The sequence below is a fragment of the Ascaphus truei genome, chromosome 3 (assembly GCF_040206685.1).
Source record: "Ascaphus truei isolate aAscTru1 chromosome 3, aAscTru1.hap1, whole genome shotgun sequence".
Taxonomy (NCBI): Eukaryota; Metazoa; Chordata; class Amphibia; order Anura; family Ascaphidae; genus Ascaphus; species Ascaphus truei.
Window position 1 is genome coordinate 394,963,682 of NC_134485.1, and position 22,652 is coordinate 394,986,333.

At 45.7% G+C, this 22,652-nt stretch overlaps 1 protein-coding gene across 1 annotated transcript in view; it reads left to right on the top strand.

Moving 5' to 3' along the window:
* The window catches only part of MAML2 (mastermind like transcriptional coactivator 2), a 277,427-nt gene that overhangs the window by 183,656 nt on the left and 71,119 nt on the right, over positions 1-22,652 (top strand). The gene's annotated exons all lie outside the window — the stretch shown is intronic.

Sequence of the window (22,652 nt, forward strand, 5' to 3'; positions counted from 1 at the left end):
AATAGTGCAACAAAATTAAAAATATCAGTTTTATAATAGTGAATTATTGCTGGTGAAGTGAATATTTTTTTTTAACAATATAAACACAGAGATGCTCTCTTTTTCTTCTTCAAAAACAGCAACAGATCTCCTCCAGGGTTCCATAAAAAAGAGAGAGGATATCCATTAGTATAGATTGTATAGATGTATTTTTTTCTCTGAGAAAATAAAACTTAAATTGTTATGTACAGGGGGTCTTTTGTGATCCTCGGTAGGTCCTGCACAGTCCTTCTTAGTGTGTGGTATCCCTAACCCCCTCCTCATGTTACAGGGGAACGCCGGCTCACTCACCCGGCATTCACTTCCTGATAGTAATGTCACGGGTCTCACATCTCGCAATACTTTGGGCTGTATTTGCTTAGGCTGCTTTCCGGACCTCCGTTCAGCTCCTTCTCCACTGTTATGAGTATCTGGCTCACTGACTCTATGCGTTTCGCCGTATTGCTTCCTGACGAATTTTAGCATTTTAGAAGCTTTCGATTTTCCCTTGAAGCAATTAGATTTTTACATGGCAGGCCCCGTTTCTCTGCTAGATGCTGGAAAACCTGGTGATTACATGACCCTTCAACAACAAATATGAGATTTCTGCTTAAATTATCTGCATCTTTGTTTGTCTTGCCTGAAATGGGACACGCTGTTATACTGATGCAGCGGCCGTTATTCGAACACTTCACGCGGCAATTAATGCGGGGAAACCGTGATCACAACGGGGACAAAGCTCGCTGTGTTTAGTGAACTGACCACGGCGCATTAGCTTCCCAAAACAGGGACCCCTGCTGTGTGAATGCTACCGGCGTCTGCTGTGTGTAATAGACGCGCAGAGAGTCTGAATCAGTCCCTCTAACTGCACGCCTCTCACAGGCGATCGCGGGGGTTTTATTAAAATTCTAAAATTACAGTTTTGTAGCAGGGGGTCTCCTGAGCTGAACAAAGTTTATTTCAGCCTTGGAGACCCCCTACTTCCCGAGTTACAGGCCCAGTTATGGGGTGCCCGTATCCCTCTAGTCCCGCGGTCACGTGACCCACAGGATTTTAACATGGCGGGGATACCGGCACCCCATAACTGGGCCTGTAACTCGGGAAGTAGGGCGTCTCCAAGGCTGAAATAAACTTTGTTCAGCTCAGGAGACCCCCTGCTACAAAACTGTAATTTTAGAATTTTAATAAAACCCCCGCGATCGCCTGTGAGAGGCGCGCAGTTAGAGGGACTGATTCAGACTCTCTTTCTGCACGTCTATTACACAAAGGCAGACGCCGGTAGCATTCACACAGCAGGGGTCCCTGCTTTGGGAAGCTAATGCGCCGCGGTCAGTTCAAAAAAATAACGCGCCAAAACCGGGGAGAATTAGGGGAGTATATCGTTTTCCAATTCGTGATCCGTTCGAATAAGGGCCGCTGCATCAGTAGGAGAGACATGTTCTTCTGCCCAGTGGTGTATCTTGGTTAAAGCTCATGACATCTGAACTGAACATGTGCCTCTGTAAGTTGGTGTAACCTACTGACATACCTTAGCTTTGATAGTCTTCTAGACCTCTCCAAGATGTTAATGGGGAGAATTCTTTCTTTTTTTAACAACTACCCTTGAGCATATACATCCTGAAGACTAGCCCCCCAAAGAGAAAGGCCTGCGTCTGAGCAACTGTCATTTCCTCTCATTTTCAGGCGGATAGACACTTTCCTAGTGAAATGTTGTCTAGGCACAACAACCAAGTCAGGCTTTTTGAGCTATTGGTATTTTCTGATCTGTGTCTCTTTAGTCTTCTCCAATATTTTAGAACATGATGCTGTTGGGCGTTACTGTTAAAAGAGGCCCATGGCACAGCTTCTGCAGCTGCATTGAAGTACCCAGTGTGACGGGAGCTTTGTGACAGGCTATGAATAATACACACCAAATATAACTGGGTTGAACTGGACGAGGCTTAGATATGATAAAATATAATTTATTCCTTGAAAAAGGTGAATACACGAGATTATACAAATAACAGACAAAATATGACACTTACTTAAAGGTTTGGACAAGAAAAGCCATCAGGATACAGGACAGGCCATTTCTTCCATAATTCAGGTTCAGATGAAGACATCACAGCAATAAATGAAGATCATACATGAAGACATTTGAGTAAGGGCTGACTCTGGTTTAAATACTATTTCAACCCCCTCTCTTACAATCAAGGCGCCGAGCTGTCTAGCAAAAATGTCTTTGAAGGAGATTTTTGCTTCCCTGTAAGTGTGAAGACTGACACTTAAAAACACTCAGCCCCTTTGTTCTTGCCCTTAGCATAAACAATCAGGACAGTTAGCTTTTGATCACCGGGCTATGTTAATTCCTCAGGATGCCCTTTCTGCCTTATTTAACATAGCAGATGGAGTCTGCATTTTTCAGAGCAGACCCAAAATCCCATATACCTTTTAATACCTACACATATAAAAATTCCCGGTTCTGGTAGGTCCAGCGGGTCCAAACTTTCCAGACCTTAATGCCGGAAGTGGTACATTATAGGATCCAAGTTTCAGCCTGCTATGACCTTCGGAACCGGAGTTATACAAATACCACATAAACCGTTTCATATTTTATTATAAAAATCTCCGCTAAAAAGAAATCTCAGCTTTTCACTAAATCCCCATTGAAAACAATGGGCTCCGCCGCCATGGGTTTCAATGGAGCAACTCCGCCGTTGTAGTCAATGGAGTTTCCCGCCATAGACTTTCAATGGGGAAACCGCCGCCATTGAAGTCTATGAGAAAATCCACAAATCTTTACATTCGCCCACACTCCGTCTGGTTGGTCTGAGGGGGCTGGGAAGGGGCATGCATTAAAGCCGGAACCTTGGCTACATGCCACCCAAATCCCATCCCTCTGGTCATCCCAGAACCGGAGATATGGACTTACATTTTTCAGCATTTTACACTTAGTCGTTTTTTTCGCCACGCGGCTGTTCCCCATTGGAATCAATGGCCAGCGCCGCCATAGACAATGCATGGCGCACGCCGCCATTAGATTCAATGGTGCGACCCTCCTGCTCCGCTCGACCCCTTACGGGGGTCTCTCATTCCTGGAACGGTGTGGATCGTGTGTGGGGGTTCCTAGGAGCTAGGGACAAAAAGAACTTTATTCCCAGGGGCCCTAGAACTTAAGATTCCCACGTCAATTGCCGTTGAACTTGATTAAACTCTTTTAAAAGACATTGTATCCGCTTATGCGGTCTGCGGTTAGGAAGACTGCCAACCTGTTCTTCGAGGCCGGCGCTGAGGAATCTCCATTGAAGTCAATGAGCCCATTGACTTACAATGGGAAACCGCCGCTCCTCCTTTCGGACGCCACCTGCTGGTCGTCGCTGGAAAACAGGTCCAAAACCGCTACTTCTGCCATTAGAATGCATGGAGTCTCAATGGCGACTTATGGAAGGCTGCAAAATGGAGCCTGAAAAGGCGGGAAAATTACACAAAGGGCTATAATCACTATTTTAACATTAACCCCTTCCCTCCCGCATCAACCCTAGTGTATGTGTGAGTGCAAACACCAGGATAACACATTACAGTTACACAGGGGAATAAACATTTGGATATTGAAGCAAGGCAGAACACATTACTGGACCTCAGTCCAGTTAACCCCTTGCTTCCCAGATGAGAGTAGAGGGGGTGTAACCCCTTTAATCCCGGGCCAAATCCTCTCTATTATGACACCCAGTACCCTCATATTCAGTCTTGTCTTAAGGTTTTCCTTTTCTGTTAGACAATAATTTCTTCTCTTAGCTTCTGAATCCTGTGCTGGGAATAAAGAACACCTGACCCATCTTTGTATCAAAGTATATCACTAAGCATGTAATTTCCTGCAAAGTGTTCAGATGACTCCTTGTCATCACTACAGCAACATGCTTTTGTCAACCAGTCATCAAAATAGGGCATACAGTAGATACCCTTTTGTCTGATATAGGCTGCCAGAACAGCAATGTATCTGGGTCAATTGGAAGCGTGATAAATTGATAATGCTTGTTTCATATACAAAATCTTAGGAACTTTTGATGTCTGTCATGTATGGGAATGTGATGAACTAGAGAGAAAGAACCCCAATAAAGCACTCTTACACTGTGTTGAGATATTAATTGAATTTAAAACTGGATTTTATTAGGAACATGATAAAATAATGGGATTTAAAATAGGATTAAACTAAATGACAATACGCTGAAAATCCCTAAGGGATACTGTAATCCCAGGGTAGATAAGTAGTATAAGTGTTGCGTGAATACACCAGCCCCAAGGGTCCTTATAATGAGGAAGCCTTGGGGAAAGCTAATTAAGGGATTAAATGCAATCCTTATCTGTAGTGCCAAAGTATACTAGTGGTGCAAGTGGTGCAATAGTGTTGAGATGACACTGTACGTAGGCTGGTAATTGCATACAGCCTCTGTGCTAGCACATAAGTGTCATATCAATCTTAGTAAGATAATGCATCTGTGTACCTCAGGGGTTAAATAAACAATAAATGTTGCCCTGTAGATTAACACCAACGAAGTCAAGCTCTAGGTCTTGTTAGCAGAACCTATAGCTTAGCTGTTGCAATTGCACACAAATAAAGTATAATTGAACATATAGGGTACTGTTAAGACCTTTGCTAGCAATGCAAAAGGTACTTAACTAGATATAACACCATGTAGATGAAATAGTAGCAAGTTACCTGGCAACCTGCCCTGAACCAAAAAGGGTGTTATACCTTGCCATGTAAGGTTGTAAACTGACTATTCAATAGGTAGGTCATTGTAACCTTTGAAGGAGCACCAGTATTGGCTGATTATTGTGCCTAGATAGCCCTCAGTAAGGGCTATTCTGCAGTGTGCAGTATAAGGCCCCGGACATGTTCCCTGCGTGCTTGCGGAAGCGTGCTGACGCGCGCTCCCGCTCAGCACTGAGCCCCTACAGCCGCAATTAGAGCGGCTTTAGTAGGGGCTCACCTGCGCTTCCGCGCGCTTGCGGAAGCGCAGGTCTTAGGGGAATTTAAAATTCCCCCGCTTGCCGGCGAGACAGGCCGGTCACGTGAGCGGTTCGCCCAATGAGGGCGAACCAGCTCCGTGACGTCACTGGCCCGCCCCCGGCCAGTGACGCGCCCGCTCCCGGCCCGCCCCCTGACGGTCTGTCCCCCTTCTGCCCGATCCCTGCCCCCCTTCTGCCCGATTCCTGCCCCCCTTCTGCCCGATCCCTGTCCCCCTTCTGCCCGATCCCTGCCCCCCTTCTGCCCGATCCATGTCCCCCTTCTGCCCGATCCCTGCCCCCCTTCTGCCCGATCCCTGTCCCCCTTCTGTCCCGATCCATGTCTCCTGTGTGTGTGTGTGTGTGTGTGTCTGTGTATGTGTGTGTTTGTGCATTGTGTGTGTGTGTGTGTGTGTGTGTGTGTGTGTGTGTGTGCATGTGCGTGTGCGTGCGTGTGTGTGTGTGTGCATGTGTGTGTGTGCATGTGTGTGTGTGTGTATGCATGTGTGTGCTTATGCATGTGTGTGTGTGTGTGTGTGTGTATGCGTGTGTGTGTGTGTGTGTGTGTGTGTGTGTGTGTGTGTGTGTGTGTGTGTGTGTATGCATGTGTGTGTATGTGTATGCATGTGTGTGTGTATGCATGTGTGTGTGTGTGTATGCATGTGTGTGTGTGCATGTGTATGCATGTGTGTGTATGCATGCATGTGTGAGTGTATGCATGTGTGTGTGTGTGTGTGTGTGTGCCTTTGTGTGTGTGTGTGTGCCTTTGTGTGTGTGTGTGTGTGTGTGTGTGCGTGCGTGCGTGCGTGCGTGTGTGTGTGTGTGTGTGCGCGTGTGTGTGTGTGCGTGCGTGCGTGAATATATTTATCAAAGTTGCACAATGTTAATAAATAATTTATTCTCACAACATGTCTTTTTTTTTAATTTTTAAAATATTATATAATATACACACACACACACACACACACACGTACTCACGCACGCACGCACGCACACACACACACACACACACACACACACATGTTCCCCAGTGACACACACACACTGACAGCTACCAAGTGACACACACACACACAGTGATACCCGCCTCCCAAGCGCTTGCTGTTTCCTCTGTAAGGACAGCAAAAAGCTCCTGGTAGAGCGAGCGGCAGCAAGCGAGAGCGAGCAAGCGCCAAACATGGCCAAGGCCTTAGATATACAAAATCAGCAAGGTTAAGTATGCTCTAGTAAGCCAAAGTACTTGTAAGTATTAAAACGTATAGTCCCTTTAGTGAGAGGCTCCCTTAGACCATCGAGTTTTGCAGGAGTATATACTGTGCAGGAGCCGAGCCACAACGCTGACTCACTCTGCCATTGAGTCTAAATGTCAGCGTCTGCATCAGAGGGCTCAGCGCATGCACATTTGATTAGAATTTGCCGACGTGCACGTTTTGCTAGAGGTGCTTAATCATGGCCAGTGAGGAGCCCTCTACACTGGCCATGATTAAGCACCTCTAGCGAAACGTGCACGTCGGCATATTCTAACCTCTTGTTGACTTGGGAACACGAAAAATAATCAAATTGATTACTTTTGCTCTTTTACTGGATGGTACCGGAATGATGTATCTGCTAAGTTATAAATCTGCCACCACCTTCCAGATAGCCTTTGCTATTAGCAGACACTTCAGGACCCGGACCTCTGAAAGTGGTCTAGAAAGGGGTAGTTTAAAAATTGCAAAAGATTTCCATGAGATAGAAGTTGGAGAACCCATCTGTCCGAAGTGATATGAACCCAATGATCATGGAATTCTGCCATCTTACCCTGTACTGGGAAGGTCAGGACAGAGTACATACTGTCTACAGGAATTTCTCTGCCTTCCCAGATCTCTAGCTTGACCGGGCTTGGTTCTGGCATGGAAAGAACTCTACTGCACCGACACACTTTATTCGAGCAAATACCCGGTATGTACCTGGCAGATACCTGGAATAAGCCACTACTAACCTCTGACAAGCCCCGTTGCATTTGCCTTCCCAGCCTGGGTTCATGCCTGGCTGATGGGCGGCTGATCTGTTAAATGATAATGATTAGGATTTAATAGGCTGCAATGCTTCGCGTGTCTACCAGATGGCATAAATTCATGAATTGTAATGCAGTTTATATATATATACTGTGCAGTATTGCAGCCAGCGGGAATAAAATGCTTCAATCCCTGCTTGGAAAATAACTCAATGTACTCGGGCAGAAAACAGTCACAAACCTCAATACACCCGGGTATACCCGAATTCGTGGGACTAGCCAAGCTCGAATAAAGTGTGTCGCCAGTGTAGTTCTGTTGAGATTTACAAAACGAGACAGATATCTCAGGTCTATACTGTATGTTCTGTCTTCTTAGAAGGGAGTTCTTGGGGCCCTAACAAATCTTCCCATTAGTTTCTTCCAGTTGTGAGGCAAATAACAGCTTCTTCTGCCTCCTAAGATCTTAGAAGTGATGGTATCCAGTGCTTCACCAAAGAAGAATTCATGTTCAAAGGGAAGAGATAACAAATTATGCTTAGATGATGTGACAGTCGCCCAACTCTTCTGCCATAAAGCACACCAGGTTGCAACAGACTGATGAGTTGATCACACACAGCTCCCCCCCCCCCAAGGCAGACACACAGTTTCCCCCCACTCTCACCCCCACCCCCACACAGCTCCCCTCACAGATACACACACACTTTATGTTTGATGGAAGGAGCGACTAGGAAGGCCTCAGGTCCCGCCCTGCTCCAGGGGGTGGATGCAGACATTGGACCTGCCTTCAGTGAGCGTGCCCAATGTCTGACACTGACAGCGGAGGAGATTATAGTGGTGGAAGCCAGGCTGCAGCAACGGGGGATTAAAATGTTTCTCATGTTCCGGTTTCGAAATGGCCACTCCAAGAGATTTGGGGCAGGAATTTCAAAACTGGTACAAATGGGATGTTCTACTCAACCCTTTGGTCACTGGGACAAGGCGACAAAAACCGGTACTGTCCTGGTCAAACCGGTATGTAATATGGTGGTTACTTGGTTGAAGAAGTCTCACATTAGCTTATAATAGAAATGATAAAAAAAGAAAAGTATGGTACAGTAGGAGTGATACTTTTAACTCATGGACAAAGAGGGCACAAAGGTCACTGCAGCTGTTTTATCTTAAAATCTAATTATTTCCTTTGCAATGGAATTAGCATTAATTTTATAATGAGATGTTCGAAATGTTTGCTGAAGTTCGCCAACACGTAGGCATTTACAGACAAAAATAGCAAAAAAAACGAAACACTCACCAAAAATGTTCGGTAAGCATCAAAAGTTAATAAGCAAAGTCTCATGGCCTGGTATGTATTGCCATTTTTACATGTCTAGCAAAAAGTTGGAAAATTCTAGGGAAATTAGCACAAATATGTGGTAATCTTGAACAAATGTTGCACTTAAGTGTGTTTTTCCCATATTCCATGCAATGTGAATTTATAAGAAAATATTGAAAAAATGCAAAGCGTAAAAGACATTCATAGATTGCACAGGTTTCTCTTTCTCAAGGTTATCTACTCTAGTGAGATGTTACCGTGCAATTATAGTCTCTCAGTTCAGCTACTTACTGTATGTGAATGACACCTTAAGTGTGTATTCTGTACATGTGCATTATTTATTGCATGTGCATGAGATTGTGAGATTGCACGTGTGTTACAATCTGCTCAACTGAATTATATTTACTTATTTAACGTTTCCTCTCCTTATCAAAATATTATTCATTTTTTGCTCTCCATAGTAATCCTCAAGCAACAGTTGCATTCTCCTTAGCTGACCTCATGTTCTTTGCCTTTACAGATCACTAGCCGTGTCTAACATGTACTGTAATTCATTTCCCTTTAACAATTCTTCCTTTGGCTATGGGCCATTATACCATTGCGCTAAAGGCTCCATCATTTCCTCTCCTATACTGAAAAACTGTTAAAAGGTTCATACTTTAACTGCTTAAGCCAATGGGAACTTGTAGGTGATTCCATTATTTTCACGCTATATTATTAAGAGAGGTGAAGGTTTATGAATTAAATAAGAAAACACTGCAGTTTGTGCACTGTTACAGCTATAAACAGTAAATAGTTTAGTGTCATTTGGAAATCCAATCTCTTTAGTGGCCAGTTAAAGAAAGAAAAAAAACTCATACAGAGGTGCAGCATGTTTAACTGCTCGGATCTGTTATAATTATTTGCTGGTTGAGATTCCTGTTGACCAAATGACTCACATTTGCCTTTTCGGGATAGAGGTACTGTAAACTGCTGACAGATACAGTACAGTACAGTCTTTTACACTAAAACTTTATTCCTAGATTTATAAGCGTATTTATGAGCATTACTTTTCCACTCATTTCTATTTAATTGGATCAGCACTTTTATTGAACAAATTCCATACGCTAATATACTCATTAAATTCACCAATATGCAGTAACGTTGCCATGTACATAAAATGCTGCCACTTCTGCAGTTTTATTTTAAGCTGTGTATGGTACACACAAATTATATATTTTATTTTTACTTTCTATGCATTGAATTTTATATTTAAAAAAATGGTGCAAGCTTTTTTTGCCTTTGCAATCACAGATGTCCACGCTATCATTTGTCTCTCAATACAGTACAGGACAACTGTGTGTACACTAGCTGCTGCAGAAACGCTATTTGAATATTTGTCAATATTTTCTTGAAACAGATAAAATCTAACAATAAAAATGTATCCAGTGGTTTGTATTGTCTATTAGCAATGTTAAAAAAAAAATGTATGATAATAGGCAATTGCTTATAGAATCTGCATAGAATAAACTGTATAAACTATTCAAGCCTTGAAGGAAATAATAATGTCACTAGGGTTGCCAGGTGTCCGGTTTTGAACTGGACACACGGTATTAGGAGTACTATAGAAGTAATAATACAGTATTTTGTCATAAATTGACCTCTACACTCAACGTGAACTCAAACAAGTTCTTTCTCATTGCAGTGCTTTCTCCAATGCTATTTACAGCATTATTCCTAATTATTGTGGTGCCTACAGTAAGTCACAGAGGGCTGTCTTCTGGCAGTAGAAATAGCTTTTGACTGTATTCACTCACATGATTGATTTTTATTGTACAGTAGCCTGTTCAGTTTCAAGGAGTGTCTGTCAAACTGATACATAAAAGCGGCAATTTGCATTCAAAATACCAGCTTTCTGCAATGAGGACATTTCTTTTGCTACACGGGTTTCAAGAAAACCAAAACACTTTGAATTTAAATAGGTCCAAAATGTTTCTAGGGCAGGAGTGGGCAACTCCAGTCCTCAAGTGCCACAAAGGCCAGGTTTTAAGGATATGCCTGCTTCAGCATAGGTGGTTCAAGCAAAATGACTAAGCCACCTGGGCTGAGGCAGGAATATCCTTAAAACCTATGCAGCCTGGCCTGTTGATTGCACTTGAGGACCGGAGTACCCCTGATCTAGGGCCTGGGAAATGCATCTGACGCTGTGTGGTGTTTGTTCCACAATTCAGCATAATAACAACTGCAAAATGTACATACACAGAACTAAAAAGATAAACAACTGGAAACGTTTTTTTCGCTCAAAAATAAGCATAAGCAACCCTTCTACCCCCAATATACACACACACACATAAACAACGTTGCAAAGCATCGTAAGAGCGTATATATATATATATATATATATATATATATATATATATATATATATATATACAATATTATACTATATAATATTATACTATATAATATTATATTATACTATATAATATATTATTTATTATGTTATATTATATATATAATACAGTATATACACTATATAATGAATGTGTGTGCTGCATATCTTATTGCCTGCGTAAAATATTTGGTGTATTTTAGTGTTAAAAATGCCTTCAGGAACGGAACCTTTCATTTAAACAGTTTTCCTATGGGAAAACTTGTTTCGCTTTACAACGTTTCGCTATCCAACTCCATTTTGAGTAACGCATTGTGTTGGATAACCGAGGACTGCCTGTACAATTTTATGCATTGTACAATAAAGTATTTAAGATACCAATAATCGTGTTTAATGTATTCATAAGTACAAAAATTGGGAGCCACACTTGCATCGCGTTATAAGCGGATTCGCGTTGTAACAGGTGACGTTATAAGGGGTTGAGCAGTATATATGTGCTAGTCCTTTTGGAGCCTCGTGGAGTCAGCAGGGCAATACCTATATTCAGCTGCACAGCTAGGTGATTGTTTGAAGAAAATTCAAACATGTTTTTCCGGCACTGTGGAGTTGTTTACTTTTGTACTTTTGTACTTTTGTATAACAGAATACCATTCCGGTGAGAAGTTCAGGTGCATAATGGACCACCACCTGGATTCCAATAGCCTTTTGTTTATGTACTGGTGGATGGAACTACTACTATAATCCTGTCCTGAAGTCCGTTATAAATAAACCAGCCTTATTCAGTTCTCTGCTCAGTTTCAATCACAGGGCCCCTTGACTTACCGGGCCAGCGATCCCAGCTGTTCCTCTCAGGTGGCAGTCGTTCATTTAACAACTTGTTTTTTGACAGATAAAAGTTTAATTACACACTAAAGGGGGGGGAAGAGTTATAGCCCTGACATCCTTACCCTACATTTAAAAACTTATACATATGTCTTTATAGTCTGGGATACACATGTAATACTACATGGTGTTTTTGACACGACTCAATGTCGTACAAGCTGCATAAAAGTATATACAAAGTACTTAAGGTGAACCATTAGAGAAGAGCAAAACATTTTATTTTCTTCAAAAGAGACATTTGTCATAATTGAATACATTTACTAGTTTTATGAACTCATTATGTATAGAAAGCTACAAACCTCTACAAGTAGAAGTTATAATAGAATAGGGTCATCTCAGTGTAGCCCCTTTCCCCGTGTATAAGGGAAACTACCCGTGCTGCTGTTACCTGAGTGGCTTACAGGAGGCCTGATCCTCCACTGCAGGGAGCCTACAGTTAGTGGGTAATATATTGCAGACAGATACTTAAAGCGCAGTCTTTTTTTTATATTCACGTATTTATGTGTATAGTTATGAATTAAGTTTGAATCTGTATATGTTATTGAGAGGGGTTCTTTTTAAGGGCTCAATAGCCTTTTTACAATGGATTGATATATACTAGAATAAGCGCTCTCTCTTTATTATTTCATAATGCATGATATGTGGAATATTGCTGTGTAGAATAAATATGTGGTTTCAATTATATATATATATATATATACATATATTTTTTTATATATTCTCTATATATATTTTTTTTAATATATTCTTTATACAGTATGTATATATTTTTTTATATATTTTTTATATTTGTATGGTTGTAATGAAATCCTAAGTGGTTATTTCATTACACAGCATGCATATTATTATCAATCATGTATCTGCATTTAAATACTTTTATTATGTATTTATCACATGTTTTAGCAGTATTAGTTTTTATATATATATATAATTTTTTCATATATTTTTCATCAATATTATGGCTTTTATTTATGTTCATGTTTATGTTCTGAGTATTTACCTTATGTTCTTTCCACGTTGTACTCTCCATGTTTTCCCCCCATCCAGCCCCCAAAAAGTTAATTATTGAAGCAATTAATTATCATTAGGTGTTTTAAATATCTTTCATCCAGCACTGGCCTATATATATGGTTCTATATCAGTAAAGTTCTATCCCCTGATGAAGTCGCATGCAGCGACGAAACGTGTAGGGAAGGAGCTAGTATTGGACTTTTAATTATATACTTTCATTCGGAGCACTTTATTCATCTATCCACCACTTTGGAGCCTGTCCGTTTCATTATTTTCCAGTGGATCGGTGGTCGCCAACTCTCACGGGATTTGATCACCAGGAGGAGACTAAGTGCGCGCGCACCTTCCTGGTGTCCACAGCAGGAGTTTGTTGGATCTAGCACACGATATCGACAAACGGAGGCTCCAACGGGTGATGTTAAAGACTTTTAACCACTGCCTTTATTTACTTTGCTCATTGTAAGTGTCCGTGATCTATCAGCACATATTATTATTATTAAAATACTATTATGCTATGGGAGCCGCGCTGTCTTCTTTTCGTTTTATAGATCAAGAGGAAGGTGGTTTTTCCTGAGTACTGGCAGCGACACCCAGCAGCTGATTACAGACACTTTCATTTTTATTTATTATTATTTATATATTTTTTTTCTTTTTGGGGCCCGTTTTTTCCTACCTTCCCCCCCCCCCCCTTGTCCTTGTTGTGTGTTATCTGTTGTTTTCTCCTTAGCAGCATTAAATATTCACCAATTATCTACTGTTTAGTTAAACACAATATTATATTTGTAATTATATGTTTGTCTGGTTTCCTAATTAGCGCAGCAGTTTTCTTTTTCTTTTTTATTTATATATATATATATATATATATATATATATATATATATATATATATATATATATATATATATATGTATGTATGTATGTATGTGTATATATACTCTGTGTATATATACTGTGTATATATGTATATATATATATATATATATGTGTGTGTGTATATATATATATATATATATATATATATATATATAAATATATATATATAGAATACAAACAAGACTGCGCCTATAAGTGGATATAGATATTTAGCTAAATATTGCACGTATATAAGAAATGCCCATAAAATTATGGGCTATTTAAATGATGACGTGATTACTAGATGATGAAAAAGTAAATTAGATAATTAGTGATATTATTATTAAGAATATTGTGTGTATATCTAAATGTTGGTAATGTATATATAATGCGAGATCAAAGTGTATGTGACCAGATACATGAATTGAACAAGGGATAATAACGAATAAAAAATCAATAAAATTACAACTACAAATGCATAGACCAGTATTGAAAGTCCAAAAATGAATGGATCAGTCGTTTGATCGCGCTGCAAACAGGATCCGGCTGCCTTCCACAGAGAACCAATGAATTCCAAGTAAATCTGTACAGAAAACACAAAAAGAAAGCGCCCGATCCTAGTGCAATAAGTCCAAAAAAATACACATTTATTATCCCTTAAAATCCAACAAAATGCTAACTCACAAACAACAAAGTAAAAACAGCGTTTTATGAGTTATACTCATGCACCAGACGAGGATTCAGCTACTCAGCTCACTCGGTATCTTCACCGCACGGGATCGCAGTGCTCCTCTGGGTCTCCGTCCAGCAGGAACTCAGGAAGCGACACTGTTGCTCGTATTGACCTCCGGAAATGAAACTAGTGTAACGGGTGTTCCCTATGAATACCGCCGCTACTACCTGCTGTGCAACCTGTGTGGCTCTCAGGAGCCTAAGCCTCCGCTTGGGGAACCTGGGGTACATACATATCATACATCTCTAGGTGCAACGCCTCCACCTGGGAGGGATCCCAACGGAGTGGGAGGAGGCCCTCACAGGAAACAACCACACAACGCGAACGAATATAAAACAGGACTGGCTTTACTGCATGGGGACACATATATCACGCAATAACATCATAACATCATAACATCATCATGCGCCACGGCGGGCGCTAACCACACTGGGTGTCACGGCGGACACTAACCACACTAGGCGTCACGGCAGACGCTACCACCTCTAGGCGTCACGGCGGACGCTACCACCTCTAGGCGTCACGGCGGACGCTACCACCTCTAGGCGTCACGGCGGACGCTAACCTCCCACAATGTGACCCCACCCTGTGTCCAGTAACCCCCACCCAAATGTCTCGTGCTCCCAAAGTCAAATACCACTGTACATGTGTATGTGTGACTGCGCAGCCACTATGTTTGGTGATAGGCCTGGTTGGTGCACGTGAGTTGCAGGTTACCTGCCCGGGCTCCAGCCACGGGTACCGCGATATAAATCCGCACGATCCGACGTGGTCCTCCACACCGCATGGGTTGAAAGTCCAGCGCGAACAATGTCACTCTTAGTCGCAGGGTCTTTGGTGGTGTTCTGAGCCCAGAACCCACCTCACAGGGCCACACGGCTTCAACACTGTGTCCCTGACTATTCAACCAATAATGGGGCAGTGTCCCTATCTAGGGCCTGTCCCTAAGCTCCACAAGCTGATAGGTGACTCAGGACCTAACTGGGACCTTGGGGGCTGCTGGCCTAATGCAGAGGGTCACTGACCCCTGCATCCACCTCTTACCCCTAGCTGGTCCGGATCCTGAGTGCCTGCGTGCTGCCAAAACCCCGCGAAATGTATCTAACTGGGAGCAGGGGAATCCGGCCTTCCGATTGGCTCCCTGGCGTCATGTGTCCCTGCCCCTGTGCACCCTGGGGGCTGGCAGACTCATCTCGCGCATGCGCAAGCTATCCTGGGGCCTCCCGTGCTGTGTTCTACCACTGTGCATGTGCAACAGCCCTAACATGGCGGCGCCCTGCTTCCCGAGCCGCCGGGCCGGTGGCAACGCGATCGCGGCCTTAGCGACGGCCCGATCGCGTCCCCGGCAACCGGCCTGCTCGCCGCTCGCGTCCCTAGCTACCAGGGATCGATCTCTCTCTCTCTGCGCGCCGGCCCCCCCTCACTCCCTCGCACACAGCGTCTGGCGAGAAGGGAGGAGGGGGTCAGCCATGACAGGGGGGACCTGGCTACATCCTCCCCCTGGTGAAATTCCAACGACCTCGCTTGGACCACATAACTTCCCAACAATGTACAAAAATTATATAATAAAAATGCAGTAAAACATATAACTTAGCACAGGTAACTCTAAACGAGATTGCATAATTCGTTGAGCATCACAATCACAGACTGTATCTTACTACGAGAACACTGCTGAGCCTCATAATGGGGTGCCCCCATTTGATCGTAAGTAACCCTAGTTGGCGGGTACCTAACTCGTTGACTCCGTCGGAGTTGTTCTTCGGCAACTCCCTCGGGGGAGTAATAAGCATAGTCCTGAGGCCTAGCCTCTTCCCTTGAGGGGAGAAATGTCTCTGAGGGTACAAAACACGGGCTCTGTGGATCCAAAGGCCTTCCTGTTGGTGCCACCTTAGTAGGCGTTGGCCTACGGGGCCCTTTACCCGTAGCTCCTTCGGGAGATGCCCCTTCTGCGGGATGGTCCCTTTGAGTGGGTCCCTCCATAGGGTCTCCCGGAGTTTCAGAGTGAGTCTCGTTAGTTACAGTCTCTTGACCCACCTCTGATAGATCGAACTCACCGTTGAGCGGTGTGGCCTGTAGTTCCTCTTCTTCATCTCCCACTTGGGGGATGGGGAGAAGGTGATTACGATGCCAAACCTTTACCCGGCCATCGGTGTCTCTGATGCGATAAACCGGGAGGCCAGGCATCTGTGACTCCACCTCATATACGCCATCTCTCCACCGGTCCGCCAGTTTATGTTTTCCGGGGATTCCCAAATTACGAAGTAACACTGCATCCCCAGGACGTAACTGTCGATACTTGACTTTATTGTCATAACGTCTCTTGTTACCAGCATTCAGTTTGGCTGTAGACTTCTCAGCCTGTTGGTAAGCTTGTTGCAGACTGTCTTTTAGCCTTTGCACGTACTTAAAATGAGTGGTATTGAATATCCCGTCCGTTGATACTCGGAGACGTACATCTACTGGAAGTCTGGCCTCCCGCCCAAACACGAGGAAGTACGGGGAGAACCCCGTGGACTCATGGCGAGTACAGTTATACGCGTGTACCAAAGTTTCTACATGACGACTCCATTCTGTTTTCTGCATTCCCTTCAGGGTTCCAAGCATGTCCAACAGGGTCCTGTTGAATCGTTCAGGTAAAGCATCTCCTTCAGGGTGGTACGGCGTCGTCCGGGATTTGGCGATGTTCAGCATTTTAAGTAATTCTCGGATCAGAGTACTCTCAAAATCTCGCCCTTGGTCGGAGTGAAGTCGGTTTGGAAGACCGTAGTGAACGAAGAACTTTTCCCATAGAACTTTCGCGACCGTGATAGCCTTCTGGTCTTTTGTGGGGAAGGCCTGTGCATAGCGGGTGTAATGGTCCGTGATGACCAGCACATTACCGATTCCTCGACTATCAGGTTCGATACACAGGAAGTCCATACACACCAGGTCCATTGGACCAGAACTCTTTAGATGGGCCATGGGAGCTGCTCGGGTAGGCAACGTCTTGCGTTGAACGCACCGGGAACAACGGCGGCAGTGTTGTTACACCGCTTCCCGCATCTTGGGCCAGAAAAACCGGTCTCGGACTAGCCCAAAAGTCTTCTCTACCCCGAGATGCCCGTGGTCATCGTGTAGAGACTTCAACACCATATACCTCAAGTTTTGGGGTAGAACTAGTTGTCGCCTATCAGGGTGGTTATGATATTGGACTACCCTATAGAGCAAACAATTATCTATCTCGAACTTGTCCACCTCACGCATGAGTAACGCGACCAGATCTCGGGGAGCACTCTTCAATAGAGCAGGGTTCTTCCGCTGAACGGCTTGTCGGATTATGCTGATCATTGGATCTCTTAATTGATAGTCTACTAAGTCTTTCCATCTTATGACTTTGTCCTGGGTTATGTTCATCCCTGCGGGGTCGCAGTAGGCAGCAGGGATCGCCTGCGACTGGCACCCTAACGAATCGGCAACTCTTAGTTCAGAGAATGCGACCTGATCATTGATGACGGCCGCTATACTACACATTGCTCGCATTCCAGGTCCAGGGATCTCTTCCCATTCATCATCATCAGGGGTGGCACTCAATCCTGGTCGTCGTGATAGAGCATCGGCCCCAATGTTCAGAGGCCCTGGCTTGTACTTCAGGGAGAATCGGTAGTTACATAGTGTCGCCAACCATCGGTGTCCGGCTGCATCCAATTTGGCGGAAGTATTGATGTACGTGAGGGGATTGTTATCGGTCCTTACCTCAAACGTAACACCATAGAGGTAGTCATGAAGTTTCTCCGTGATCGCCCATTTGAGAGCCAGGAACTCTAACTTGTGCACCGGATATTTCTGCTCACTGGGTGTCAGACTGCGGCTGATGTAGGCTACAGGCCGAAGACCCTCGGGGTGTTTCTGATGAAGGACAGCGCCCAGTCCATTGAGACTGGCATCCACATGCAGAACATATGGTTGTTCTGGGTCAGCATATGCAAGCACTGGTGCTTCAGTCAGGCTTTTCTTCAAATTCAGGAAGGCCCGTTCACACTCAGGCGTCCACTTATCGCCAAACGGTTGACGGGCCGACGTGGCCTTTCTCCCAGTATCTTCAGGGTATATCTTCAGCAAATTGTTCAGGGGTTTAGCTCGACTAGAGTACCCTTCCACGAACCGACGGTAATACCCACAGAACCCGAGGAAGGATCGCAGTTCCGCGACATTATCGGGACGCGGCCAGTTCACCACCGCTTCTACTTTGGCTGGATCAGTAGCAATCCCCTGGGCAGACACGATGTGTCCCACGTAGGTCACTGAGGTGTGGCAAAACCTACACTTGTCGAGTGATAGCTTCAATCCTTCTTGGCCAAGACGATCTATCACCTTCAGTAGCCTCTCCTCGTGTTCTTCTAAGGTCTTCCCAAAGACAATGATATCGTCCAGGTAAACCAGGCACTCCCGAGGATTCATGTCCCCTATTGTTTTTTCCATCAACCGCTGGAAGGTAGCAGGGGCTCCGCATATACTTTGGGGCATACACGTGAACTGGTAGAAGCCCAGGGGACAGACGAAGGCAGTCTTTTCCTGATCCTCTTCACTCATGGGTACCTGGTAGTACCCAGATCGCAAATCGAGCACACTAAACCATTGGCTCCCGTTCAGAGCATTCAGGATCTCTTCAATACGAGGGAGATTGTATTGGTCAGGTACCGTACGATTATTTAGGGTTCGATAATCGACGCACAATCTTACAGATCCATTCTTCTTCCTTACTACCACTATGGGTGATGCATAAGGACTCCGCGACTCCGTCAGTATTCCAGCGGTCTTCATCTCCTCCAGGACATCCCTTACATCGTCCACATCCCTGGGGGCGATACGACGAGAGCGTTCACGGAACGGAGTGGCGTCATTCAGCCTAATAGTGTGTTGGGCGCTGCGACTGCGGCCCACATCCATCTCGCTGGTAGAAAATACTGTTTTTCTTTCCTTCAGCTTGGCTGTCAGTCGATCCTTCCACTCTGTCGGCAGGGTCGAATCTCCAGGTCGACTAACCGCTCACCTACTGCAGCGGCGTTCACCTGGGGCGCGGTTTCCACCGGGCTGACGGGATATATACTGCCCAGACTTTGTCCTACATCGATGTCCATTGGAAATGGAGAGATGTTTTGGATATACACATGGGTTCGGAGAGGAACTCGGGTCGTCCACTCTTTTACTTCAGGTATTACCCGATACCCTCTCTGGATCTCTTCCTCAAGGTCACTCTCCAGAGAGAACAGATGATCGGTCTCCTCCCGATCCGGATAACAGCACCAGACGGCCAGGCGTTTCACTCCCCCTGGTGAAATGGTCGTCAGTCCGCGTTGACGATTGTAGAGGTCCCCGTGACGCTCTAGGGCATATACTCGGTTGCACTCCTCTCTCAGTACAGGATCTAGGTGGGTATCGGCCATTGGCAATTCATTAGTCTCCTTCAAGTAGGCTCTGATTACAGCTCGTACTATATCCGTATTTGTCCCCAGGATGACCGGATACTGACACTGTCCTTGAGGCTTTGGGCACACCATTGCCTCCACACTCATGGGATGTTTCTTGCCGGTATTCAATTGAAGTATCTCCAGTTGAACGCTCACAATCCGATCGATGGGGTAATCTTCGTTGCTCAACCCCCTCACTTTCATATGTTCCGCCGACCGCAGGGGACAATGTTTCAGGTGCTGGTCGTAGAAGTGCCGATATATTATGGTCACTTGAGACCCGGTGTCCAATAGAGCAGCAGCATAGACTCCCTCTACTACCACACGTACGATGGCCGAAGGGCCCACCTGACAGTAGCCATCTCCTCCTGGAGTTCCTTCGCCTGGGCTCAGGTCAGAAGGGGCATCGGGAGGCGTGGGGGTGGCCTCGGTGGTTTTGGCTTCTGAGGTCTGTCTCTGACAGATCATAGCCCTGGCCGAGCTTCCTTTACGGGGCGTTTCCTTTTCTTGGGTGTCTCCATTAGGGCACTCTCTAGAGAAATGGCCTTTCTGTCCACAGGTATAGCAGACGACGTCTTTGAGGTCCAATCGTCTTGGGTAGGTGGGGGAGGATCTCCCCGAAGCCCGCCCTTTCGTTGAGGGCGACTTGGGTGGCGCATCTTCCTCTTTGACAGGTGTCTTGGGCCGGCGAGCGGAGGCTCCCGGGGTGGCACTGGCCGGAGGATCTTTGACTTTGGTGCCTGCATGCAGCTTGGTATAGGCCTCATGCCCTTTTACGATTCCCAGAATGTCCATGAAGGTAGGGGGAGGTCCCTCCTTTAGTGAGCACCTGATCATAATCACAATGTGATGCGTGGGGATGGCCCCTCGGAGGAACTGCTTGCGCCGATATTCGTCCATCTCTGAAGATAGGATGAGGCCGCAAGTTCGCAATTTCCACAGGACCAGCTGGATGCGTTGCAGGAAGTCGGACAGGTCTTCCTTCTCCTTCTGGCGTAGAGCGTAATATTTGAACCACAGTTCGCTCTCCTCTTCCTCTTTACCATAGATCTGGACTAACAAGTCTACCATCTGGTGAGCAGAGAGATCAGGATCTTGGTCACGCTGGGCACTGACCATGGTGGCCGCTGGGGGTCGTAGGCTTTCCAGGATCCTTTGCCGTCTGACCGTTTCAGAGCAGGGCCATTCGTCGATCACCTTGAGGGTGTGCTCCTTCCAAGAATCGATACTTTCTTCGCCTGTGGGGACAGGGACCGTTCCTGAGAATGCCTTCAACTTCCTATAATTTTGGGCTTGAGCGGACGTAGTTATCGCTTCCACAAGCTGCGGGAATGTCACTCCTAGCAGAGAGCCATCATTGTCGGAGCTACTGGCTATCGCTGCTCGCTGCCTATTAGGGGTTGGGGTAGAACTGTTCACAGACCTGTTAGTAACCGGTGATGTTGGCGAACTACCGGCCCAGCTGGTGGTCCCTTGCCTAGCATCAGAAGAGAAGGTCACTCTGGGTAGTGCTATATCTGATCGGATGGGTGTACTGGCGGCCATATCTCTGTCGTCCCAACCCTCATGTCTGGGGAGGGAAGTGACGTGACTAGAAATGGTTCCGGGGTAAATTAGAGGGCACCCTTGCGGTAAAGTCTCTGGTAGATACACTACTCGTGGGCCTCTATCAGGAAGTATAGCTTGTTCAGTGGCTAGCAATAGGGTATTCTCTTGCCGGTCAACGTTATAGTGCTTGCTGATAAGGCGGGCGCCCGCCAGACCAGGTAATGTCCTTACTGCGCTGCAGACGGTAAACATGGAGACATCAGCAGGCACGCCGTCTACAGCGACCACGTGTCGCAGAAGCTCTCCTAGCTTTTCGGCCCAGTCGGCCACTTGTTTGGGCGTGAGCGCAGACATGCTGACTGACAGGGTAACGGTAACTACAAAGTGGGGCACCCCAGGACTCTCTCAGCAGCGCCTCCAAATGTAACGGGTGTTCCCTATGAATACCGCCGCTACTACCTGCTGTGCAACCTGTGTGGCTCTCAGGAGCCTAAGCCTCCGCTTGGGGAACCTGGGGTACATACATATCATACATCTCTAGGTGCAACGCCTCCACCTGGGAGGGATCCCAACGGAGTGGGAGGAGGCCCTCACAGGAAACAACCACACAACGCGAACGAATATAAAACAGGACTGGCTTTACTGCATGGGGACACATATATCACGCAATAACATCATAACATCATAACATCATCATGCGCCACGGCGGGCGCTAACCACACTGGGTGTCACGGCGGACACTAACCACACTAGGCGTCACGGCGGACGCTACCACCTCTAGGCGTCACGACGGACGCTACCACCTCTAGGCGTCACGGCGGACACTACCACTTCTAGGCGTCACGGCGGACGCTAACCTCCCACAATGTGACCCCACCCTGTGTCCAGTAACCCCCACCCAAATGTCTCGTGCTCCCAAAGTCAAATACCACTGTACATGTGTATGTGTGACTGCGCAGCCACTATGTTTGGTGATAGGCCTGGTTGGTGCACGTGAGTTGCAGGTTACCTGCCCGGGCTCCAGCCACGGGTACCGCGATATAAATCCGCACGATCCGACGTGGTCCTCCACACCGCATGGGTTGAAAGTCCAGCGCGAACAATGTCACTCTTAGTCGCAGGGTCTTTGGTGGTGTTCTGAGCCCAGAACCCACCTCACAGGGCCGCACGGCTTCAACACTGTGTCCCTGACTATTCAACCAATAATGGGGCAGTGTCCCTATCTAGGGCCTGTCCCTAAGCTCCACAAGCTGATAGGTGACTCAGGACCTAACTGGGACCTTGGGGGCTGCTGGCCTAATGCAGAGGGTCACTGACCCCTGCATCCACCTCTTACCCCTAGCTGGTCCGAATCCTGAGTGCCTGCGTGCTGCCAAAACCCCGCGAAATGTATCTAACTGGGAGCAGGGGAATCCGGCCTTCCGATTGGCTCCCTGGTGTCATGTGTCCCTGCCCCTGTGCACCCTGGGGGCTGGCAGACTCATCTCGCGCATGCGCGA